General features: G+C 40.6%; 1 protein-coding gene across 3 annotated transcripts in view; it reads right to left on the bottom strand.

The window, feature by feature from the left end:
• Positions 1-1,708, bottom strand: part of LOC149302937 (solute carrier family 12 member 2) — a 52,553-nt gene extending 50,845 nt beyond the window's left edge. For 2 of the 3 annotated variants that reach the window (XM_089481935.1, XM_089481934.1), the window contains exon 1: positions 1,208-1,681. The gene's annotated coding sequence lies outside the window, so the exon portion shown is untranslated. Of the gene's footprint in view, positions 1-1,207 lie in introns of all 3 variants that reach the window. The other variant, XM_089481933.1, reaches the window with a different exon arrangement.
• Between the last annotated feature and the right edge of the window lie 16,091 nt (positions 1,709-17,799).

Consider the following 17,799-nt stretch of genomic DNA (forward strand, 5'->3'; position numbering starts at 1 on the left):
AAAATGTTATGGCCAGTTTTGTACGCTCTGTTGATTAATGTCTGGTTTGTTTTAGGGGACAAGAACATTTAAACAATAAAGATATATGATGTAACGTTTCAAACGTGTAACAGGATAGACTCTCTCAACAACAAACATCCTCCACAGTTTACCATTTACTCCAGAAGAGAACAAAAAGAAAATCAACAGGCTTTTCCGCCATTATGCAGCATTGACAGGATCGCATTTCCACAGATGTTTATCTTGTCTTTAATCACAACGGTGGCAACTAAGAGGACATTCCTGATTTATCTTCTCACTGCTCAAGTCTTTTGAGATGTAGATACAATGCCACCTATGTGTGACATGTAAATTGCCTGCGCAACCTAGTATGGCAACCTAGTTTAGATCAACACACAGAAATGTAAAGTATAATAAAGTATAAGGATTTCTGCACGAAAGGTTCAAACTGGTAACTTTTGAAACACATTGTTTTCTAGGTGGCCTGTAGGTGGCCCGACTGGAACAGTGTTCCAAAACAAGCTTAGACCCTCTTGAAGGACGGTCACTAAAACCCCTCCACCCCCAAGAGCTCTTTAGATGGGGAGAGGTGTAGTTTGTAGATGATATTAAGAGCTACAATATTACTACTACCACCGATATTACTATTACTGGTGTTTTTGCCATATAGGGACGCATACATAATTTCCCTCAAAACAACATATACCATTTGGGTTCTCACTGCTGAAGTCTTTTGAGATGTAGATAGATTGCCACCTGTGTGTGATATGTAAATTGCCTGTGCAAGCAGTTTACTGTATGGCAACCTAGTTTAGATCAACACACAGAAATGTGCCCCCTTAATTAAAGAATAAGGATTCCTGCACAAAAGGTTCAAACTGGTAACTTTTGAAACACATTGTGTTTCCAGAACAAAACAGACGCTCTTGTCGCTACGCCCCCCCCCCCACCACCAAGAGCTCTTTAGGTCGTGGGGAGAGGTATAGTTTGATGATGACAATAACAGCTACAATATTACTACTACTAATATTACTGGGGTTTTTGCCACACAGGGATGGATGTATAATTTCCCCAAAGACAACATATACCATCTTGGGTTAAAAAACAACAGTATTCATAAAATGTGAAAACCACTTTTTTTTACATAAAAATCACGAAATTATTCTGCACACTGGGTCACAACACAAAGGAACAGTAGTTTTCTTACCTTGTCTAGCTCATCATGCAACTCTGCCAAACTTGGTCTCAGCAGTTTCTCCCCAAGGTCAGCGGCTGTGTGCCGGTAATAGTCTATCCTGGGCACAGCATCAATTGTGTTATGCCCGAAGGTACGCAAATAATATGTATTGGTATGGGTATCATAGTGGTAGTGATGTCCAGCTCCACCAGAGTGCAGGCTACCTTCACTCAACACAGTATCCCCGTTTTGGAAGCTCACTCCACCGCCACCTTCGCCACCGGCCCCCTCTGGCGAACTACCTTCAGGATCTGCCGGATCCACAAAATTCACCCTGAAGCGGCCTTTAGCCTCCTCTCCACCTGAACCTCCTCTTCCCCGGTGGGTGATGCCTTCTCCTGCAGGCTGTGCTTCTTCATGCCCTGCAGCAGCTGCCTCCCGAGCTCCCTCACTGACCAGATCCACCTGAAAGCGGCTCTGGCTTGGGGTGGGTCCCAGAGGTCTTCCCAAGAGTGCATCATCAACTTGCAGGTCTTCCGCGTCCTCAGCCGACAGCGGAGGAGGAGGAGGGGACGATCGTGATCCACGATATAGTGGAGGGGATTTCGGAGGCTTTCCTTGCTCAGCTTGGGCTGAGTGTATTTTAGCTTTCTTCTCCATATATCACGACCAGTCAAAGACGAGGCCAACAATTCAGTTTCTGAAAGTAACAAGAAAGCTACAATGTCATTAAATAAATCAAACGTCCTTAAGACTCCTGTCTGGGTCCTCTCTTGCTCTGAGAGAAACTGCAATAACAGCACAGCGGAGACTACTTTGGTATGTCACAGATCTGCCGCCTCCTCCTCCTCCTCATAATGTATGATACACCTAGTCATAAAGCCATCCCTCCCGACCACCTCTCCAGTGCTAAGGAATGATGAATGTAACTATTGTGAGGGGAAAGGGGAGGAGATCGGGCGGGGATAGACGCCTCTTCACTTCCATCAAGGGACAGTATATGCTCTATGTGCTCCTGATCCCAAATAAAAGCAATACATCAATGGAAATAAGACAACAGGCGGAATCCTCACGCAGTACAGAGAACAGCATCTGGAATTCTACCACCGCTCACTAGCCGGAATGCAGATTACTAGAGAGCCCTTAACATGCTGTTACTGGGGGAATGGCATACTGCGTGCGAGACACAGACACCGGTCTCTCGAAAGCCGATGCCGTCTCTCTCTGTGACCTTGGGATGTTAACCTGTCACATTCCTCAACATGATTAATTTCCAGTAAGTGGTACCCGAGCATTAGATTCTCGCAGGGTATCAGGCAGTTTGATACTCCAGAATACACAGACACTAGGACATAGTATTATTGCTGGGTAGGCTGGGGCCCTTCAGCTGTTGAAGGATGCTGGGAGTTATAGTCCACCAACAGCTGAACTGTAGAACATCTTACCAATAGTCATCATTTCCAAGCTATACCCCCTGACAGAGCAGAGGCTACCCATCCTGCCCCCTCTATATTACCCCCAGGGCTGGGTAGATGCCTAGGAGGTGAATCCCCTTTAGCCCCTCATTGTTAAAGTTATGAACCCTGCGGATGAGTGAAAATCCACCCCCATGTGCTGCATGTCAGAGCTCATCCAAGTGCTGCAACACCCCTCCCCCAGCCCGTGCCATGTGCGCTACTTCTGCCTCCCCGCACAGACATCATCTAGTCGGGATGGGGAAGCCAGCGCTAACCCGTGGCTTCCTCAGCCCCCGAGATACAGCGAGCTGCCCCGGGTATTTGCCCTGACATTTGTTACCTGCTCCGCCGCCCCTGGGCGTATATCCCGCGGTGTCCGCAGTAGAGAGCGCTCCCTGTTCCGGGGTAATGATAATACTGAGGAGAGGAGCAGCTGCTGATGTCTGTCTGTGCAGGGAGCCCGGCTGCCTCTGCCGCCCGATCCCCAGCCAGTCTCCGGCTCCCACAGCACTCACTGCCTGAGAAGCGAGGCGCATGCGCTCCAGGCTACTCCCTTCCCACCACGGCACAGATGGATAGTAGGATCCGAGTTACAGCCCCGAGCTAGAAGACGAACCAGCGCGCGGAAAAACACGCCTCACAGAGAGAGAAAAAAAAAAGAAGGCGCGTTCCGAACTCCCCGGGGCTTTCTGTGCATGAGCGAGCGCTATAGAGACATAATACGCTTTCCTGAATGCGATGCGGGCGCCGCGGGACGTATTACATCAGTGTGATCTGGATCACAGGGCGCCCGCTCCTATAGGCTGCTCTTCCCCTGCCGTTAGTCATCACAGGGTATCAGGCTGAATGAATGCCGAGTGCGGGCGGGGGCGACAACAAAAAAAGAAATGGGCGCGAATTCATCATCTCCAATGGTGAGGGAAGGAATAAGTGGCACTGGAATATTACAGGGTGACGCTCCGGTGGGGGGTTATTACCCAAACAGTGATGTGGGGAAGCGGGAGAGAGATGACGCCGGGAGGGCCGGTCCAAGTGTTTCAGATAAGGTGTCATCGTGATGCATCAGTGAGTTCATATGACGAAATGCTTCAGATGACCTCAACTCACCGACAGCCCCGCTGGAGAAAAATGCACATTAAACGATGTGAATACTTTAATGTGCATTCTTCAAAAATGCCTAAATAAATAAATACGGCACGAAAATCAGGAAGAAGGTGCAGCTCTACAGCTGCTTTGCTCCTTCATAGTCCCACTGTTGATTGGCTGCTCCAAGCAGGCATAATATACTGCAGAGTTTGAGCGATTTAAAACTAAATAAAACATAAGAAAAAAAAAAATACAAACTGCTATTTGAATAGAAAGAAAAGTAAGCTTTAGACCAGATATCTGATGGATATCATACTATAAAATATGTCAAATAAAAAACAATATTTAATCATATCCGTAGTTAGTCTACTCGTCCTTTGCGCCCAAACAGCTTGTCTGTGCTATCTTTGTGCCCCATTCGGCTTTTCTGTACTATCTTTGTGCCCCAAACAGTTTGTCACTGCCCCCAAACAGCTTGTCACTGTTACAACCACATGGATGTGGGTTAACCTAACTAGCTTAAAGTTTACATAGTACCCAATCAAAGAAGTAAATGAACAACTCCTATGAATGGCAGCATTTACCTGATAGTAAAGTAAGTGGGTGCCTATAAAACCCATTGATAGTGACCTATTGACATCTATTGAGGAAAATAGTGTTAGCCAAGTCCAACATACTAAATATTAAGTGCAAACCTTCCAGCCCCTATATTAGTCCACAAAGAATGTGCTAATTTATTTGAGGTTTATCTTTCCTGTTTTTTCCATTGAGCAACACAAGAACTGTAGAAATTTCCATAAATTTTGGGGGTTTTTCTCCTCTCTTTTTTGATGGTTAAAGTCAACTATGCAATGTTTAATTTAAAAAATGGAATATGCTAAGTTGACAGCATATTATATGACCACAAGCTCAACAAGAATTGAGCATCAGAATGGTTTTGGATACTATCGATCCCAAGACCACTTATGTGGAATAAATTAGAAGACATTTTTTTATTCACAGCTGTCTTGATATGCAGGTAAAAAAAAACTGAATATCCACGTGCCACTGAAATGATGTAAAAAAAATCATCTAAATTTTGAGGTTGATGAGTAGTAACATTAAAATGTAACTATAAATCTGGTTTCTCTAGAAGAAGCCGAATTTATTTTTAATATGCCACAGGAATTTTAGGAAAAGTGGTTTCTCACTGCAGATCAGTTCGAGGCACATGGTGATGCTATCAGCACAGACTTCAGTGTGAGGGGAATGGGAAAAAAATGGTTTCACAGCGACGTATTCTGGGGTGCAGGCCTCCATAGTCTGCATCCATTGTTGGGATAGGACATCATGTCCCGATGCTTCACAGTGAGGATGGTGGCCTAGGATGGGGCGGCTGGGGAGCTGCTGTGGGTCAGGCTTAGGCCAGAGGTAAATACCTACTATAAGAGATGCCAATTTTCACTGTAAATTGGTAATCTATTTGGGATCCTCTCTATTGCATACCTCCAAACCGTCTTGTTTTTGTGAGGATCATAGGCTACTTATTATGTCTGATCTCCCTAAACTGGCTCAGGGAGCTTTAAATCAATGGTGGAGTGTGGTATTGCAGAACGGACCGACATCACAGCTTCCACAAGGCCACCTAATGATGCTCGAAATCTGTCAGGGTTCCACCCTGCTTGTCAGGCTCCTGACGGTTTAGGTGCTATTTCCATTTCAGCCTGTAGTGGCCACTCTACATAGTTTGGAATTCTTGCTCCACTCTGATGGTGTCAGCTGGCCTCGTTATCATGTGCAGCCCTGATCTTTTAATACCTGCTGCTTATTGCAAATGGGGTCTTTGTATTGGGTTTATGCCTTGTGGTTGTGACCTGCTTGAGATGCCTTCCTGTTTGGCTGTTTTCATGTCCTCAGGCTATGCTGCCAAGCACCCTATCCGTGATCTTCCAGTCTGTTCTGCCTGTCTGTGTCATAGCCGCAGCCTGCCTTGGTGCGCAGCCTTTTCTTAGTGCTTTGACCTGTTTGTACTAACAAGTCCTATTGGTACCATCCAACATTGCCTGTACCAACCAACCGGCCAGCCTGTAGTATCCAGCTCTGTCTATATATCATCCACCCCTGTCTGTACCTTTAATTCATTTGTCATACATCGTGAGACAAAGTCCATTGTATCCCCTGCAGTGAGGATCCTTCCCAACCAGGTTGTGACAAAAGCTGGGAAGCCCTGCCGTGACCCATCCATCTATGGCCCCTACTCCTCACTTAAAGCACTGCGCCTGGTGACTATCGTTGACCGGACCTAACTCTGCAAGCAGACATTGCTGGTAGATCAGAGTGCCTTGTGGTATGACCTGCTTTCTCAAAGTTTAGTGGCATTTTAATCATAACTTCTATCGAGGCTTTTCATGGAATCCCTCCAAAATTAAGATGATGCTATGTAGCATTTATGGACTTCAATCAATTAGTGAAATGAAACCTACTTTTAGTTACTATAAAAATGGCATGAAAGGCTCTCCTGAAAAAAACACCATAATGAAGTGGTTCTGTAACCCAGAAATCCTTTTTCACAGCAGGTGAAGCGAGGTTTTCATCATCATGTATATTTTTACCCTCACATCTATGAATTGTGTGGGGTAATTGGGCTGGTTATGCAGCCAATATGTACCTTTTCCCAGAAATATCCATTTACACAAAGGCGTTGTCCCAATATGAAAGCAGCCAGAATAGAACATAGTTTCCTATACTGCTAATTTGTCCTGTCTAAGAAATTCAACATATACAATTTTGTCCTTAGGAAAGGCTTTGAAGTTGTATCATATTTTAAGATAATACATTATTTTAAATAAGAATGAACCTCAAAGGTAATTCTATCCTATCTGGCAAAGCAATGTTAACAGCCTTTACCAGTGCCAAAATTCTTTTCTTGTTTTAGCTGTGACTAATACCACACCCTATATTAATTTAAAAGTGTCCTGCCATGTGTTTTAGGAATATATTTTAAATATATTATTTTAAACACTTTATTAGTTACACATAAACCAGTGAAAATTGCCAGTGTCAATACAATCAACTCTCAAATATGTAAATTTTGCTGAAAGTAAAAATATCATTTTGGCAGTGAGATTTCATAACCTGTAATGTTTGAACTAATAATAATATTAACCCCTTAAGGACCGGGCTCATTTTTCGTTTTGTACCCTGTGGGACCGAGGCTGTTTTGACACTTTTGTGGTGCTTGTGTTCAGCTGTAATTTTCTCCTCACCCATTTAGTGTACCCACATAAGTTATATATTGTTTTTTTCAGGACAAGATGGGCTTTCTTCAGATACCATTATTTTGATCGTATCATCTTATTTACTATAAAAAAAAATAAAAAAAACATGGTGAAAAATTGAAAAAAAAACACATTTTATGACTTTTATTTGAAAAATCTTTTACTCACCTAAAAAAGCAAGTAAAAAAACTAGCTAAATAGATTCTACTACTTGTCCTGAGTTTAGAAATACCCAATGTTTTTATGTTTTTTTGCTGTTTTTTGTAAGTTATAGGGCAATAAGTACAAGCAGCGTTTTATGATTTCCAAATCTTTTTTAACAAATCTGGTCAGTCTGCCTCCATCTCCTCTTTGGAACATCTTTGAAGCCGGTTAACTCAATTTAACCCATTCAAACCATATATTTTTGAAAACTAGACACCCCAGGGTATTCCAAATGCTGTTATTTTAACCCTTTCCATGCACCAATTATACAACTACACTTTGTCAAACTTTGTAATAGTAATTTTTTTAATTTTTTTTTCCACACAAATTGTACTTTAGTTATAGATATACAGGTGCTGGTATATGTCACTGTCAAACAACACCCCAATATGTGTTCAGCAACATCTCCTGAGTACAGCGATACCCGACATGCATGGGTTTGTCAGATTGTTTGGCTGGTAAAAGGCTACTTTTGGGGCATGCGTAATTCAGGTGGTCATTTGGTCATTGTGCCTCCCTCTCCTCTTTGGAATATCTTTGAAGCCGGTTAACTCAATTTAACCCATTCAAACCATATATTTTTGAAAACTAGACACCCCAGGGTATTCCAAATGCTGTTATTTTAACCCTTTCCATGCACCAATTATAGAACTACACTTTGTCAAACTTTGTAATAGTAATTTTTTAATTTTTTTTTTCACACAAATTGTACTTTAGTTATAGATATACAGGTCCTGGTATATGCCACTGTCAAACAACACGCCAATGTGTGTTCAGGAACATCTCCTGAGTGCAGTGATACCCGACATGCATGGGTTTGTCGGGTTGTTTCAGATTTAAAATGCCACATTTGGGAAGTGCGCTTATTTTCTCCATTTTGGTCAGTCTGTACCTATGCCCTATATTTGAGCTAGGCCACTCCAATTTACCCCATCAGCCATTTTTTTATATATTAGACACCCCTTGGGTATTTGAAGTGCTTTTATTTTAACTCTTTGTTGAGATTTTTGAGAATTTTTAGCACTTGCTCAAAATAATAAACTTTATTTTTTAATTTTATTTTATTTTTTTAATACTTTTTTTATATTTTTTTTTACACATTTTGCTGGTACTGGATGGTTCATCTAGTGACATCACTGCATAATTATTTTTAAATGTTAGCACATTTTTTTTTTATTTTTTTTTCCATTTTTTATTTATTTTTATTTTTTTTTTATATTTTACTAATCACATAGTGATTAGAAAGCTGGGCTCCATTGACTTGCATGGTTGAATGCAGTACCTGTATTCAACCAGCAAGTGGAGCCAGTTCTCTAGAGGGTCTGGAGACCCTCTAGCGAACTTTTTCGTCTTTATTGTTTTATTTCCCGGGCCGCCGCCATCTTGCTTGATGGCGAAGATCACCGGCAGCGGCGGCTGTGACCACTCTCCGGAGCGGTCACAGCCCACCCAGAGGTAAGTGTTTGGTGTCGCTGGATGCCTCCTGATCGAGGCATTCCAGCGACACCATTTAAGTTTAGGAGGCGATCGTTGATCGCCTCCTAAACGCTTTTAAAACGGGCGTCCGCCGCCATACAATGTATGGCGGCTGTTGACGCCCCGGGGAGGGGCCAGACATGGCCCCCGATGCCGATCTCGGCCTTGCTGAATGCCTCGACATCGAGGCATTGCAGCAAGGCCGTTTAAGCGAAGAAAGTGATCCTTGATCACTTTCTAAGCTTATTTAATTTTTTGACGGTTCAGGACCGTCAAAGGTCATTTAGTGACCTTCTTGTTATGACGGTCCTGAACCGGCAAAGGTCGCGAAGGGGTTAAACATAATGTTAATTGACAAAAGACTATTTAATAAGCATTGCTGCTTAAGCTTTCAAAAAACATAAGTGATACAGTATATATACACTATATAGACAAATGTTATAAAAGTACACCAACAGGGACTTTTATAACATTCAATTCCAAATAAATAGGCATTAATATGTAGTTGGTCTTATCTGCAGGTATAACAACTTCCACTCTTCTGGGAAGGCTTTCCACAAGATTTTGGAGTTTTTCTGTGGGAATTTTTACATCCAGTAGAGCATTTGCGAGGTCAGGTATTGATGTTGGATAAGAAGGCTTGGTTTGCAATCTCCGTTCCAGTTCATCCCAAAGGGGTTTGATGTGGCTGAGGTGATTGCTCTGAGTGGGCCAGTCAAGTTATTCCACACCAAACCCATCCAGCCATGGCTTTATAGACCTTGCTAGGACAGTCATGCTGAAATAGAAAAGGACCTTTCCCAAACTCTTCCCACAAAGTTGAAACATAGCTTTGTCTCAAATGTCTTGGTATGCTGAAGCATTAAGATTTCATTTTACTCAAAGGGGCCCAACCCGTGAAAAACAGCCGCATACCATTATCCCTCTTCCACCAAATGTTACAGTTGACACAATGCAGTCAGGCAGGTAACGTTCTCCTGGCATCCGCCAAACCCAGACTCACCCATCAAACGCCACTCCACAGAACACGTACAGTGGCAGCGTGCTTTACACCACTCAATCCGACACATGGCTGCTCGGCCATGGAAATCTATGCCATGAAGCTCCCGCAGCATCGTTTTTGTGCGGATATTAATGCCAGTGGAAGTTTGGACCTCTTCAGCTATTATAAGCACAGCGTTGGTGACTTTTATGCATGGGCCTCGGCACTCTGTGACCCCGCTCTGTGACTTATGTGGTCTTTGCTTTGTGGCTGAGTTGCTGCTATTCTAAACGCTTCCACTTTCCTATGATACCACTTAGAGTTGGCCGTGGAATATCTAGCAGGGATGAAATTTCACAAACTGACTTATTGCTAAGTTGGCATCCTATTACAATACCACACTTCAATTCACTGAGCTCTTCAGAACGACCCATGTTCTTCATAAATGTTTGAATTCAATCATTAAGGAGTGTATACCAATACTGTTGTCCAAATAGCGTATATATGCAAATATATTTAGACTTGATCACCATGTAAGGAGCTAGTTAACTTGTAAATATATGTTGATACTTTCAATTCCATGGTGTGGTTGGTGGTTTAACTTTAAAACAAGTTGCTCAAAAATATGGAAAAGGGGCTACTAAGATGAGAAAGCTTTGATTGTAGCAAGCATGATGTAGAGACGTAAGAGTAAGTGGCGTGAAGATCTTGAAGGTGGAGGGGGTAGATAGATTCTTTCAGGATGCAGGCTGTGGGTATTAGGAGGGTAGCCTGTGTGCTTCTGGAACTAGAGGGGTTAACAATGGAAAATAGGAAGAAAAAGAGCAGACTGGGTGGAGAATATATTTACGTCATCAAAATACTCTTTCTTAGGGTTTTTCAAATGCCAGGTCTTGGTTAGTACTTTCCATGCCAATATACTGACATCACATTCACAATAATTTTCCATTGCAAGTAAAGGTATTGTTGTTATGGTAAGTTTGATTCCAAAAGTTATATGCTGCCATTGGACAGGTTTACTGGTTATAAACATCAGTAGAAAAGGCCTTTTTCACTTTTACCAGGTTCTTAAAAAAAAAAAATAACACACGCTGCTGTTGTGTATACTTATTCATTTATTTGAAAGTTTCTACTTTTCTGCGAAACAGATGGCATTTACAAGTTAATCATGTCACTTTCTCACCACTGAGTGAAATTTAGCTTCTGCTTAGAACAGACATTCTCACATAACCAATTAAGGCATAAGTGTCATTTTAAAGCAAACACTAATGTTCAAAGCTCACAAATATTAAACTCTCATGCTATCTGTTTCTGATTTATAAAAGGGGCTCTTATTTTGCTTTAAAGGGAATCTGTAGCTATAACTACCTTCAAAGTTTTTATATACAATAAAATGCTTGTGACAAACATTTAAAATAAGTCTATGTTAAAAGTTTTGAAAACTTCAAAATACAGATCAGGAAGCACTCATCTATCAAGCTTATAAACACAAATTGCGAGTGCAGTACCTTTTTTTTCACCCCACAGAGAGAAAAACTAAAGCGATTAATTAAGTATCCAGTTATACTGGATGTCGTATTTAGATAACTTTCATGTGCAGTTAAAATTAAGTTCCAATAAGACGTGGGACAGCTGGCCTAACAACAACAAATACCTACGAACTGACACCTAACCTACCGTATCCTCAACACCCACAGAAACACCTTGGCGACCACAAGAAGTTGCAATAAGCCAAGTTAAATATGTAAGAAAAACACTACTCCTCCGTTTCTCCAGAAGCCTTTGCCAAAACACCCCTGCTTTAAACAAAATAATTCAAGTCATAAATATTTTTTACTATGTTAAAATTACCTTATAAATATATGTATTGTTGACCTTATTTGCATTAGCCTACCCAGAATTCCTTGTGGCAGCACCATGGGATTTCTGGAAAACAAAAAGCATTCTGGCTTTTCTGGTAGATGTGGAAGAGTGTTTAATAATGCTTCTACTATATATATATATATGGATATGTATGTATATATATATGTGTATATGTATATATACATGTATATGTATATCAGGGGAGGGCTGGCAGCCTAAGGCCTGGGGGGCAAGTCTAGTCAAGTGGCCCATTGCGCCACCAAAGCGGCTGTTAGCGACATTGAAAGCGGCCGTTGTGTGGCAGTCACTCCACCGGCGCCTAATGAAATTAAAGCGGCCGGCGTGCACGCACCGCGCCGCCCAATAGCCGTGCCTCAGCTCTTTATCCCACCCCTTTTAAGACGTGGGACGAAGAGCTGAGGAATGGCCATTGGGCCTGACTGCCGCACGACGCAAGGGCGTACCTAGAGTATTTGGCACCTGTGGCAGATCCTGTATGTGGCACCCCCACCCACACACATACACACTTTCAAACTGAATAGTTTCTATGGTTAGGCAAACATTGACAGGGGTACAGCAAAATTTTTATCATTATATACTGAGGCACACATTGACGGTGGACAGCATAACTGTTATCATTATATACTTAGGGATTACGCTGTACCACCGTCAATGTGTGCCTATACTTTGAGCCAGACACTGACAATACTGCAGTACAACCCCTATCACTATATACTAAGCCAAACATTGATGTGGTGTAGGCCTAACACTTCAGTGACTGGCTTAGTACATAGTAGGGATGCACCAAAATGAAAATTCTGCATTCATTTGGCCAAAAACTTTTAAAATACTTTATTAAAAGTAACACACCAAAATTAGACAAAAAAAAAATCAATAACAATATTAATATATATATATACACCTATATATATACATATATATATATAATTAACAGCAATCACAATCCTATCATGCCCAGGTTCTAGCATGTACTGGCTGACTTAGCATGATAGGCGTGTGATTGCTGTTTGCAATCATATATATATATATATATATATATATATATTAATACTGTTATTGAATTTTTCTGTCCAATTTTGGTATGTAATTTACTTTTAATAAAAGTGTTGTTAACACACCACAGTTGGACAAAAAAAAAAAAATTGATAACAGCAATCACACTCCTATCATGCCTAGACAGCCTCCCGATGCCATGGTATCCCCCCACACTTCCATGCAATCTCAAACCCTCATTCACTCTCACACACTTACTAATATTTTCCTACCTTTCCTCTGGCACTGTCACTTTTCCTCCTCCTCTTCATTCTTCCTCTTCTTCTTCTTCTTCTTCTGTGTCCCGTCCTTCCGGTGCAGAGAGCGCGTAAGACGGTGGGCGTGGCTTCAGTGTTGTGCGCCGGGATTTTACATCAAGTCCCGACGCACAGCCACAGTTGCCGCGCGCATCATTTTTGGACGGCGGACAGTCCCGGTGGCAGCCGCTTAGTTTTTAACTATGCCATGAATGTTCGTCTGCCGGCCACCCGGCCAGCCCGGATTCAGGGCGGCCTGGGGGGCAATTGCCCCCCTGCCCCCCAGCCCAGCACGCCCCTGATATATATATATATGTGTATATGTATATATATGTGTATATGTGTATATATATAAAGTCCAAAATCAACAATTGCACACCAATCACCACTTTTTTAGCCCGGTGCCAAGTAGCTGCAACAGCAAATCATATAACATCCAAAAATAGTTACCGGCACTCCAGGGACTTCTTTAAATAATCACTCCAGAAACTGCAGTTTCCTAATCAACGTTTCAGTCTGTTTATTAGACTGATGAAAGTCTAATAAACAGACTGAAACGTTGATTAGGAAACTGCAGTTTCTGGAGTGATTATTTAAAGAAGTCCCTGGAGTGCCGGTAACTATTTTTGGATGTTATGTATGTATATATATATATATATATATATATATATATATATATATATATATATATATATATATATATATATATATATATATATAATATGAGAGAGAGAAATGCAGAGAAGTCCAATTTATAAAGGGCCAGGTTAGGAGCTATACCAGATTAGTCATGGAGAAAAATTGTGTCCCTCTCCAATTAGGGGTTTTCATATATATATATAAATAAAACAGTGGGTTGTTAGATGGAAAAGCATATTTAAAATGTGTGATACGATTTGTATTGCTATAATTGATGGTATACATTTTATGTCATTACATTGACATTTTTGAAAAATATGTAATTAATTTTGTTTACACACATTTTAATTTAATAACACCCTCCCCCATTATAGCTGGATACAGTCCCCAAACAGGCTCGAACTGGCCATGTGACACCTCAGTGCGCCTCCAGTGCTGCAACGTATAGACAGTGGCTGGTTATGCCCATGAGCATAAAAACGTAGCGGGTTGGCCACGCATATCCAGCCTTTGGCCACACTTACATCATCAGGCGGACCCTGGTCTTGCAGTACTAGAGCCAACTCAACATTGCCAGTCTAGCCCTATCCCCAAATATACGTGAAATGGATGGAATAGTGGGTGGGTGTAGGTAGAACCAAACCCTGGCACATAAAGATCAAATGATGTCCTGGAACCAGTGCACAGCTGACACAGGTCACAGTAATGTGTGAGAAGGGGTTTGAGGTACTCCTTCGGACTTGCATTCCTACCGCCAGACTAACACGACTATCATCAACAATGTAGATAGGTACATAAATCGATATTTATGGACCACTCAAAATACAAACTTTAAAATCAAGAACCTTAAAAGGAATTTCAATAACATTCAATAAATAATCTGCATACTTAGTGTGATTATTATCTCTAGCACAGAAGTATATACATGGACATTCGATTATTAACACACTTGATCATTTTTATAACTATGTTCTCATTGTTTATGGCTATGTTTATTTTTCTTTCCCGTTCTCTCCAACTGGCTGTGCCGATTCTTAAATTGCTACCTTGATTGATATATTTGTTTTACACAAGCAAGTGGAGCTCTTAAAAGTTTTTATAAAGTCTGAACTGTTTATCAAAAAAAGGTATTTATTGGATACCGGCCCAAACCCTGTGAAAAAAAGGCTTATGCAAGTTTGGGGCCAGCAGACAAATCCAAAGCTTAGCTTAGTGAAAACAATATTAACTATTTATCAGGGCTAAAGATTCTATGTAAATATGCATATGTACATTGATGACTATATACATTTACAATAGATATTTTAAGATCAATAGAGATGGTCAATTTCATCAGAACTTCTGGATTTTGCCACAAATCTGCTTTTCCCAACTTCCAAATGACTTTTGTGCAAGAACAACTGAAACTTTACTGATTGTTAATAAGCAAGTAGCAGATCTAGATATACAATAAAATAAACATACTTATTTGGCTCACTTGTATACTGTGCTCAGTGCAATAACACGTTTACATGAGTAAAAAGGTTTTGTGTTGTAGTGTCAACAGGAAATCAGGCTGATGGTTCTCAACTGTTGAGGCTACATGGAGAAATTATTTTCTCCAATTCACACAAAGTAGTTGATCAAAGACAACTTTATACTGTATCTTGTTTGACTGACATCTGTTAATGAACTTGGGGGGGGGGGAGTTCATGGGATGAGCCTGCTGATTAGTGATGTAAAAATATCAATTTGAGAAAATGAATGACATGCCATCATCATTTAAAAAACAGCAGGACATTGGAAAATTATTGGAACTTCTAGCGACCCAATGAATGTCTATGGAATGTCTTGTCTATGGCGTTTTGGTCACACCCAATATTATTTGATTTAGATTTTTTCTTCTGTTCACTCACTTAGCATTTTGTTAAATTTTACAAATAAGCTATTTACATGTCTATTGTTAAAGCATTCTTATCTTACAGCATTTTTTTCACACCTGCCTAAACTTTTGCACAGTGCTATATATATATATATATATATATATAGTTTATTTATTGAACATCAAGTTGCATACCTGGGAACTTTCTTTGTTTGATCCAGAGTGTTCAATATGGACAAGAACAATGCAATCATTTCTGTATTTTTAGTTAAAACTGATTGTGTTTGTTCATTATTGTAACTTAGATTCAGCGCATAACATAATTTAAGACAACATTTTTAAATTCTGGTAATTCCCAAAGGTTCACTTTCTTTTTCTTGCCGCTGTATATGAAATGTGTCTCTGTGAGTATACAGAAGGTACTCAATCAAACAAAGTTATGTAGTCATATATGCAATTTCCTATTGGAATTTTTGTGATTATTGCTTGTTGTATATGAATCTCTAATACTTCATACAAGCAAATTACAAGTTTCCAATACGTTGGCTAGCAGTTGATGAGTTTCCTAATGACACAGATGGCTCCAAATTACAAATCAGTAACAAGAGAATGGAAAAAATTAAAGAATAATAATAAAAAAAAAAATTAGCCAGTGATTTAAGCCATCGTTTCATGTGGCAGATTGCAAAGGCTCTATAAAGCAGATTGGCAGTTTAGATGAGTAGGAAAATACTATGTATAAAATAAGGATGACTGCATAGGACTGTAAAACCACAGATGAACTACTTTCACTAGATGAGCTCACTATGAAAATTCAATTCCTCATGGCATATATGCAAGGCTCATTCTCAGCTAGCACAAAATGCTTTAATGCCAAAGCTTAAAAATGGGTGCAGAATAAACATGAGTGGATAGAGGTACAAACTCTAGTTTATGACCTGAGCAGGCCTACAAAATGGGTCCCTGGTTGGCCTTAATCCAGCACGGTCTATAAAGGCTGCTCTCTCTTTAACAACAATCATTTCTTAGTTTTATTGCAGGCATATACCTATGATTGCCTGATCAAGCAATGGTGAGAGCACTCTTCAGTTTGTGTATAGATGAAGAAGTAGGGCTTCCCCTGGAAACTTCATAGTTAAACTCATAGACTTCCGAGGTATCCTGATGACTGAGAAAAGTCTGACTTGATGACATTACTCTTTTTTTCCCTGAGCTCCATGACAAAAATCAGTGCTCATTTGATACATCGTACTACAAATGTTTGGGTATAGAAAATACTGACAAAATATATTGCGAATAAATGTGATAATAAAAAAAATCAAAAATGTTTATGTGACATTGCCAGGCTAGCTAGCTCATGTGTCATATGAAGTTTAGCCGGGTCACGGAGCACTTTTCTGTCCGGTTCCGTATACCGTGACCCGGTAATATTTTATATTGTGTATTATTGTGTAACCGGCCCAGAGACTGAATGTGGCTGCAGCTCCAGCCTTCAAAGAGACGATCCTATAATCTGGCTGGGGCTCTTAATCAGCCAACACAGCCCTGTCTGCCCAGACGGCACCCGCACTACAGGGGGGATAACACTGGTGGGGGAACCCATTGTATTCTGTAATCCCCTCACCTGATACATCCCCTGTATACTGATGGGATTTGTGATGGGATGTGGCTGATGGGATTGGGGGTTGGGTTCGGTACACATTGCATTGAGATTGTATATAAATTCTGTGTGTTTGTAATAAAGAGAGTTCTTCTTGGTTTACTACGAATGGTGGTCTGGATGATCCGTGGATAGCTGAGTGCTATCCGTATGAGGGACTGACTGGTGATTCCTCAGTCCTCAAACAGGGGTACCCAGCCTTGGGTACGGTGACCCTGTAACAGTTTACAAGATGCCTTTTCACAAATTACAGATTAAAATGTTAAAATGGTTATAAATACACAAGTTAAGATTAAGCACAAAGTCCTACTGTATTTAATACATAAATGAAAGCATTCCAAATAAAACATGACAAAGAGTCTCTGTTACGGATTTAACAATTCATTGTACAGGACCAACCATGGTCTGCAGAAGCTCACTGGTTCGGCCCTTTATTATACTTATCCCAGCAATGGCTATATTACTGATTTTTATTTCCAAGGATTCTGTATCCTTGTGCTCAGCACCTAAAGCTTTACATAATATGGCTGCGGTATCTCAATTTAACAAGTAAAGCATTATTCACAGGCAAATTATATGGCAGAACATGATAACCCATGTCCCCAGAAGTTTGCTTATTTTCTTATCTTCTTTAAAGCATCAATCATATATCATTACTGGTCTTAATTTATACACTGCAGCCTAGTATCCATCATCAGTTACCCATATTACATTAGACCGTACAGATAATGCCAGGGTTGATTTTTGATTAATGTCAGCCTTAATTAAAGATAAGGAAACATTATTAAGGAGAAAGACCCATGGAAAAATAAATATTTTCTTTGAAC

The sequence above is a fragment of the Sceloporus occidentalis genome, unplaced genomic scaffold (genome assembly GCF_023333645.1).
Source record: "Sceloporus occidentalis isolate IW3139 unplaced genomic scaffold, rSceOcc1.0.p SCAF_16, whole genome shotgun sequence".
In the NCBI taxonomy this organism is placed as follows: domain Eukaryota; kingdom Metazoa; phylum Chordata; class Lepidosauria; order Squamata; family Phrynosomatidae; genus Sceloporus; species Sceloporus occidentalis.